General features: G+C 37.8%; 8 non-coding genes and 14 pseudogenes across 8 annotated transcripts; all 22 read right to left on the bottom strand.

Annotated features, from left to right (window-relative positions):
- Positions 1–119: 119 nt before the first annotated feature.
- Positions 120–238, bottom strand: LOC149581857 (5S ribosomal RNA; annotated as a pseudogene).
- Positions 239–374: 136 nt separating this feature from the next.
- Positions 375–493, bottom strand: LOC149581858 (5S ribosomal RNA). Its single transcript, XR_016381129.1, has one exon. It is a non-coding gene; the product is annotated as a 5S ribosomal RNA (ribosomal RNA).
- A 136-nt stretch (positions 494–629) lies between these two features.
- LOC149581859 (5S ribosomal RNA) lies at positions 630–748 on the bottom strand. The gene has a single exon (XR_016380964.1). It is a non-coding gene; the product is annotated as a 5S ribosomal RNA (ribosomal RNA).
- Positions 749–1,349: 601 nt separating this feature from the next.
- LOC149581860 (5S ribosomal RNA) lies at positions 1,350–1,468 on the bottom strand (annotated as a pseudogene).
- A 136-nt stretch (positions 1,469–1,604) lies between these two features.
- On the bottom strand, positions 1,605–1,723 carry LOC149581861 (5S ribosomal RNA). Its single transcript, XR_016381130.1, has one exon. It is a non-coding gene; the product is annotated as a 5S ribosomal RNA (ribosomal RNA).
- Positions 1,724–1,859: 136 nt separating this feature from the next.
- LOC149581862 (5S ribosomal RNA) lies at positions 1,860–1,978 on the bottom strand. Its single transcript, XR_016381149.1, has one exon. It is a non-coding gene; the product is annotated as a 5S ribosomal RNA (ribosomal RNA).
- A 136-nt stretch (positions 1,979–2,114) lies between these two features.
- On the bottom strand, positions 2,115–2,233 carry LOC149581863 (5S ribosomal RNA). The gene has a single exon (XR_016380984.1). It is a non-coding gene; the product is annotated as a 5S ribosomal RNA (ribosomal RNA).
- A 138-nt stretch (positions 2,234–2,371) lies between these two features.
- LOC149581864 (5S ribosomal RNA) lies at positions 2,372–2,490 on the bottom strand (annotated as a pseudogene).
- A 122-nt stretch (positions 2,491–2,612) lies between these two features.
- On the bottom strand, positions 2,613–2,715 carry LOC149581865 (5S ribosomal RNA; annotated as a pseudogene).
- A 137-nt stretch (positions 2,716–2,852) lies between these two features.
- Positions 2,853–2,971, bottom strand: LOC149581866 (5S ribosomal RNA; annotated as a pseudogene).
- A 137-nt stretch (positions 2,972–3,108) lies between these two features.
- LOC149581867 (5S ribosomal RNA) lies at positions 3,109–3,227 on the bottom strand. Its single transcript, XR_016380902.1, has one exon. It is a non-coding gene; the product is annotated as a 5S ribosomal RNA (ribosomal RNA).
- Positions 3,228–3,363: 136 nt separating this feature from the next.
- On the bottom strand, positions 3,364–3,466 carry LOC149581868 (5S ribosomal RNA; annotated as a pseudogene).
- Positions 3,467–3,603: 137 nt separating this feature from the next.
- On the bottom strand, positions 3,604–3,722 carry LOC149581869 (5S ribosomal RNA; annotated as a pseudogene).
- Positions 3,723–3,844: 122 nt separating this feature from the next.
- Positions 3,845–3,947, bottom strand: LOC149581870 (5S ribosomal RNA; annotated as a pseudogene).
- A 122-nt stretch (positions 3,948–4,069) lies between these two features.
- LOC149581871 (5S ribosomal RNA) lies at positions 4,070–4,172 on the bottom strand (annotated as a pseudogene).
- Positions 4,173–4,309: 137 nt separating this feature from the next.
- LOC149581872 (5S ribosomal RNA) lies at positions 4,310–4,428 on the bottom strand (annotated as a pseudogene).
- Positions 4,429–4,565: 137 nt separating this feature from the next.
- LOC149581873 (5S ribosomal RNA) lies at positions 4,566–4,684 on the bottom strand (annotated as a pseudogene).
- A 137-nt stretch (positions 4,685–4,821) lies between these two features.
- Positions 4,822–4,940, bottom strand: LOC149581874 (5S ribosomal RNA). Its single transcript, XR_016380886.1, has one exon. It is a non-coding gene; the product is annotated as a 5S ribosomal RNA (ribosomal RNA).
- Positions 4,941–5,078: 138 nt separating this feature from the next.
- Positions 5,079–5,197, bottom strand: LOC149581875 (5S ribosomal RNA). The gene has a single exon (XR_016381005.1). It is a non-coding gene; the product is annotated as a 5S ribosomal RNA (ribosomal RNA).
- A 137-nt stretch (positions 5,198–5,334) lies between these two features.
- On the bottom strand, positions 5,335–5,453 carry LOC149581876 (5S ribosomal RNA; annotated as a pseudogene).
- Positions 5,454–5,575: 122 nt separating this feature from the next.
- LOC149581877 (5S ribosomal RNA) lies at positions 5,576–5,678 on the bottom strand (annotated as a pseudogene).
- Positions 5,679–5,800: 122 nt separating this feature from the next.
- On the bottom strand, positions 5,801–5,903 carry LOC149581878 (5S ribosomal RNA; annotated as a pseudogene).
- Positions 5,904–6,140: the final 237 nt, after the last annotated feature.

Raw genomic sequence — 6,140 nt, forward strand, 5'->3', positions numbered from 1 at the left:
ATTCGAATTTAAATTAAGTGAGACAAATTGACCTTCATCTTTTTAAAACAATAACAAAAAAAAAATATGTTTGCTTTTTTCATATCTATAGGAATTTAAAAGAGGAAAAAAAGTGAAAAAGCCAACGGCACGCAGTGTTCCTAAGTGGTCTCCCTCCCAAGTACTGACTGCGCTCGCCGATGCTTAACTTCGGTGATCTGACGAGATCTGGTGTTTTCAGCGTGATATGGCCGTTGCCGAGAGTGCTAGATAATAATTCGAATTTAAATTAAGTGAGACAAATTAACCTTCATCTTTTTAAAGCAATAACAAAAAGAAAATATGTTTGCTTTTTTCATATCTATTGGAATTTAAAAGAGGAAAAAAAGTGAAAAAGCCAACGGCACGCAGTGTTCCTAAGTGGTCTCCCTCCCAAGTACTGACTGCGCTCGACGCTTCTTAACTTCGGTGATCGGACGAGAACCGGTGTTTTCAGCGTGATATGGCCGTTGCCGAGAGTGCTATTTAATAATTCGAATTTAAATTAAGTGAGACAAATTAACCTTCATCTTTTTAAAACAATAACAAAAAGAAAATATGTTTGCTTTTTTCATATCTATTGGAATTTAAAAGAGGAAAAAAAGTGAAAAAGCCAACGGCACGCAGTGTTCCTAAGTGGTCTCCCTCCCAAGTACTGACTGCGCTCGACGCTGCTTAACTTCGGTGATCGGACGAGAACCAGTGTTTTCAGCGTGATATGGCCGTTGCCGAGAGTGCTATTTAATAATTCGAATTTAAATTAAGTGAGACAAATTTACCTTCATCTTTTTAATACAATAACAAAAAGAAAATATGTTGGCTTTTTTCATATCTATAGGAATTTAAAAGAGGAAAAAAAAGTGAAAAATCCAACGGCACGCAAAGTTTCCAAGTACTGACTGCGCTCGACGCTGCTTAACTTCGGTGATCGGACGAAAACCGGTTTTTTCAGCGTGATATGGCCGTTGCCGAGAGTGCTATTTAATAATTCGAAATTAATAAACCTTCATCTTTATAAATCAATAATAAAAAGAAGATATGTTTGCTTTTTTCATATCTCATGGAATTTAAAAGAGGAAATAAAAGTGAAAAAGCCAACGGCACGCAAAGTTTCCAAGTACTGACTGCGCTCGACGCTGCTTAACTTCGGTGATCGGACGAGATCTGGTGTTTTCAGCGTGATATGGCCCTTGCCGAGAGTGCTAGATAATAATTCGAATTTAAATTAAGTGAGACAAATTGACCTTCATCTTTTTAAAACAATAACAAAAAAAAAATATGTTTGCTTTTTTCATATCTATAGGAATTTAAAAGAGGAAAAAAAGTGAAAAAGCCAACGGCACGCAGTGTTCCTAAGTGGTCTCCCTCCCAAGTACTGACTGCGCTCGCCGATGCTTAACTTCGGTGATCTGACGAGATCTGGTGTTTTCAGCGTGATATGGCCGTTGCCGAGAGTGCTAGATAATAATTCGAATTTAAATTAAGTGAGACAAATTAACCTTCATCTTTTTAAAGCAATAACAAAAAGAAAATATGTTTGCTTTTTTCATATCTATTGGAATTTAAAAGAGGAAAAAAAGTGAAAAAGCCAACGGCACGCAGTGTTCCTAAGTGGTCTCCCTCCCAAGTACTGACTGCGCTCGACGCTTCTTAACTTCGGTGATCGGACGAGAACCGGTGTTTTCAGCGTGATATGGCCGTTGCCGAGAGTGCTAGATAATAATTCGAATTTAAATTAAGTGAGACAAATTAACCATCATCTTTTTAAAACAATAACAAAAAGAAAATATGTTTGCTTTTTTCATATCTATTGGAATTTAAAAGAGGAAAAAAAGTGAAAAAGCCAACGGCACGCAGTGTTCCTAAGCGGTCTCTCTCCCAAGTACTGACTGCGCTCGACGCTGCTTAACTTCGGTGATCGGACGAGAACCGGTGTTTTCAGCGTGATATGGCCGTTGCCGAGAGTGCTATTTAATAATTCGAATTTAAATTAAGTGAGACAAATTAACCTTCATCTTTTTAAAACAATAACAAAAAGAAAATATGTTTGCTTTTTTCATATCTATTGGAATTTAAAAGAGGAAAAAAAGTGAAAAAGCCAACGGCACGCAGTGTTCCTAAGTGGTCTCCCTCCCAAGTACTAACTGCGCTCGACGCTGCTTAACTTCGGTGATCGGACGAGAACCGGTGTTTTCAGCGTGATATGGCCGTTGCCGAGAGTGCTATTTAATAATTCGAATTTATATTAAGTGAGACAAATTTACCTTCATCTTTTTAATACAATAACAAAAAGAAAATATGTTGGCTTTTTTCATATCTATAGGAATTTAAAAGAGGAAAAAAAAAGTGAAAAATCCAACGGCACGCAGTGTTCCTAAGTGGTCTCCCTCCCAAGTACTGACTGCGCTCGACGCGGCTTAACTTCGGTGATCGGACGAGAACCGGTGTTTTCAGCGTGATATGGCCGTTGCCGAGAGTGCTATTTAATAATTCGAAATTAATAAACCTTCATCTTTATAAATCTATAATAAAAAGAAGATATGTTTGCTTTTTTCATATCTCGTGGAATTTAAAAGAGGAAATAAAAGTGAAAAAGCCAACGGCACGCAAAGTTTCCAAGTACTGACTGCGCTCGACGCTGCTTAACTTCGGTGATCGGACGAGAACCGGTGTTTTCAGCGTGATATGGCCGTTGCCGAGAGTGCTATTTAATAATTCGAATTTAAATTAAGTGAGACAAATTAAACATCATCTTTCTAAAACAATAACAAAAAGAAAATATGTTTGCTTTTTTCATTTCTAGTGGAATTTAAAAGAGGAAAAAAAAGTGAAAAAGCCAACGGCACGCAGTGTTTCTAAGTGGTCTCCCTCCCAAGTACTGACTGCGCTCGCCGATGCTTAACTTCGGTGATCTGACGAGATCTGGTGTTTTCAGCGTGATATGGCCGTTGCCGAGAGTGCTATTTAATAATTCGAATTTAAATTAAGTGAGTCAAATTAATATTCATCTTCTTAAAACAATAACAAAAAGAAAATATGTTGGCTTTTTTCATATCTATTGGAATTTAAAAGAGGAAAAAAAAGCGAAAAAGCCAACGGCACGCAGTGTTCCTAAGTGGTCTCCCTCCCAAGTACTGACTGCGCTCGACGCTGCTTCACTTCGGTGATCGGACGAGAACCGGTGTTTTCAGCGTGATATGGCCGTTGCCGAGAGTGCTATTTAATAATTCGAATTTAAATTAAGTGAGACAAATTTACCTTCATCTTTTTAATACAATAACAAAAAGAAAATATGTTGGCTTTTTCATATCTATAGGAATTTAAAAGAGGAAAAAAAAGTGAAAAAGCCAACGGCACGCAAAGTTTCCAAGTACTGACTGCGCTCGACGCTGCTTAACTTCGGTGATCGGACGAGAACCGGTGTTTTCAGCGTGATATGGCCATTGCCGAGAGTGCTAGATAATAATTCGAATTTAAATTAAGTGAGACAAATTAACCATCATCTTTTTTAAACAATAACAAAAAGAAAATATGTTGGCTTTTTTCATATCTATTGGAATTTAAAAGAGGAAAAAAAAGTGAAAAAGCCAACGGCACGCAGTGTTCCTAAGTGGTCTCCCTCCCAAGTACTGACTGCGCTCGACGCTGCTTAACTTCGGTGATCCGACGAGAACCGGTGTTTTTAGCGTGATATGGCCGTTGCCGAGATTGCTATTTAATAATTTGAATTTAATTAACCTTCATCTTTATAAATCAATAAGAAAAAGAAGATATGTTTGCTTTTTTCATATCTCATGGAATTTAAAAGAGGAAATAAAAGTGAAAAAGCCAACGGCACGCAAAGTTTCCAAGTACTGACTGCGCTCGACGCTGCTTAACTTCGGTGATCGGACGAGAACCGGTGTTTTCAGCGTGATATTGCCGTTGCCGAGAGTGCTATTTAATAATTCGAAATTAATAAACCTTCATCTTTATAAATCAATAATAAAAAGAAGATATGTTTGCTTTTTTCATATCTCGTGGAATTTAAAAGAGGAAATAAAAGTGAAAAAGCCAACGGTACGCAAAGTTTCCAAGTACTGACTGCGCTCGACGCTGCTTAACTTCGGTGATCGGACGAGAACCGGTGTTTTCAGCGTGATATGGCCGTTGCCGAGAGTGCTATTTAATAATTCGAATTTAAATTAAGTGAGACAAATTAACCATCATCTTTTTAAAACAATAACAAAAAGAAATTATGTTTGCTTTTTTCATTTCTAGTGGAATTTAAAAGAGGAAAAAAAAGTGAAAAAGCCAACGGCACGCAGTGTTTCTAAGTGGTCTCCCTCCCAAGTACTGACTGCGCTCGCCGAGGCTTAACTTCGGTGATCTGACGAGATCTGGTGTTTTCAGCGTGATATGGCCGTTGCCGAGAGTGCTATTTAATAATTCGAATTTAAATTAAGTGAGACAAATTAATATTCATCTTCTTAAAACAATAACAAAAAGAAAATATGTTGGCTTTTTTCAAATCTATTGGAATTTAAAAGAGGAAAAAAAAGTGAAAAAGCCAACGGCACTTAGCGTTCCTAAGTGGTCTCCCTCCCAAGTACTGACTGCGCTCGACGCTGCTTAACTTCGGTGATCCGACGAGAACCGGTGTTTTTAGCGTGATATGGCCGTTGCCGAGAGTGCTAGATAATAATTCGAATTTAAATTAAGTGAGACAAATTAACCTTCATCTTTTTAAAACAATAACAAAAAGAAAATATGTTGGCTTTTTTCATATCTATTGGAATTTAAAAGAGGAAAAAAAAGTGAAAAAGCCAACGGCACGCAGTGTTCCTAAGTGGTCTCCCTCCCAAGTACTGACTGCGCTCGACGCTGCTTAACTTCGGTGATCGGACGAGAACCGGTGTTTTCAGCGTGATATGGCCATTGCCGAGAGTGCTAGATAATAATTCGAATTTAAATTAAGTGAGACAAATTAACCATCATCTTTTTAAAACAATAACAAAAAGAAAATATGTTGGCTTTTTTCATATCTATTGGAATTTAAAAGAGGAAAAAAAAAGTGAAAAAGCCAACGGCACGCAGTGTTCCTAAGTGGTCTCCCTCCCAAGTACTGACTGCGCTCGACGCTGCTTAACTTCGGTGATCCGACGAGAACCGGTGTTTTCAGCGTGATATGGCCGTTGCCGAGAGTGCCAGATAATAATTCGAATTTAAATTAAGTGAGACAAATTAACCTTCATCTTTTTAAAACAATAACAAAAAGAAAATATGTTTGCTTTTTTCATATCTATTGGAATTTAAAAGAGGAAAAAAAAGTGAAAAACCCAACGGCACGCAGTGTTCCTAAGTGGTCTCCCTCCCAAGTACTGACTGCGCTCGACGCTGCTTAACTTCGGTGATCGGACGAGAACCGGTGTTTTTAGCGTGATATGGCCGTTGCCGAGATTGCTATTTAATAATTTGAATTTAATTAACCTTCATCTTTATAAATCAATAAGAAAAAGAAGATATGTTTGCTTTTTTCATATCTCATGGAATTTAAAAGAGGAAATAAAAGTGAAAAAGCCAACGGCACGCAAAGTTTCCAAGTACTGACTGCGCTCGACGCTGCTTAACTTCGGTGATCGGACGAGAACCGGTGTTTTCAGCGTGATATTGCCGTTGCCGAGAGTGCTATTTAATAATTCGAAATTAATAAACCTTCATCTTTATAAATCAATAATAAAAAGAAGATATGTTTGCTTTTTTCATATCTCGTGGAATTTAAAAGAGGAAATAAAAGTGAAAAAGCCAACGGTACGCAAAGTTTCCAAGTACTGACTGCGCTCGACGCTGCTTAACTTCGGTGATCGGACGAGAACCGGTGTTTTCAGCGTGATATGGCCGTTGCCGAGAGTGCTATTTAATAATTCGAATTTAAATTAAGTGAGACAAATTAACCATCATCTTTTTAAAACAATAACAAAAAGAAATTATGTTTGCTTTTTTCATTTCTAGTGGAATTTAAAAGAGGAAAAAAAAGTGAAAAAGCCAACGGCACGCAGTGTTTCTAAGTGGTCTCCCTCCCAAGTACTGACTGCGCTCGACGCTGCTTAACTTCGGTGATCGGACGAGAACCGGTGTTTTCA

This window comes from Phalangium opilio, unplaced genomic scaffold (genome assembly GCF_054372755.1).
Source record: "Phalangium opilio isolate 3A_F unplaced genomic scaffold, DU_Popi_V2 ptg007730c_1, whole genome shotgun sequence".
Lineage (NCBI taxonomy): Eukaryota > Metazoa > Arthropoda > Arachnida > Opiliones > Phalangiidae > Phalangium > Phalangium opilio.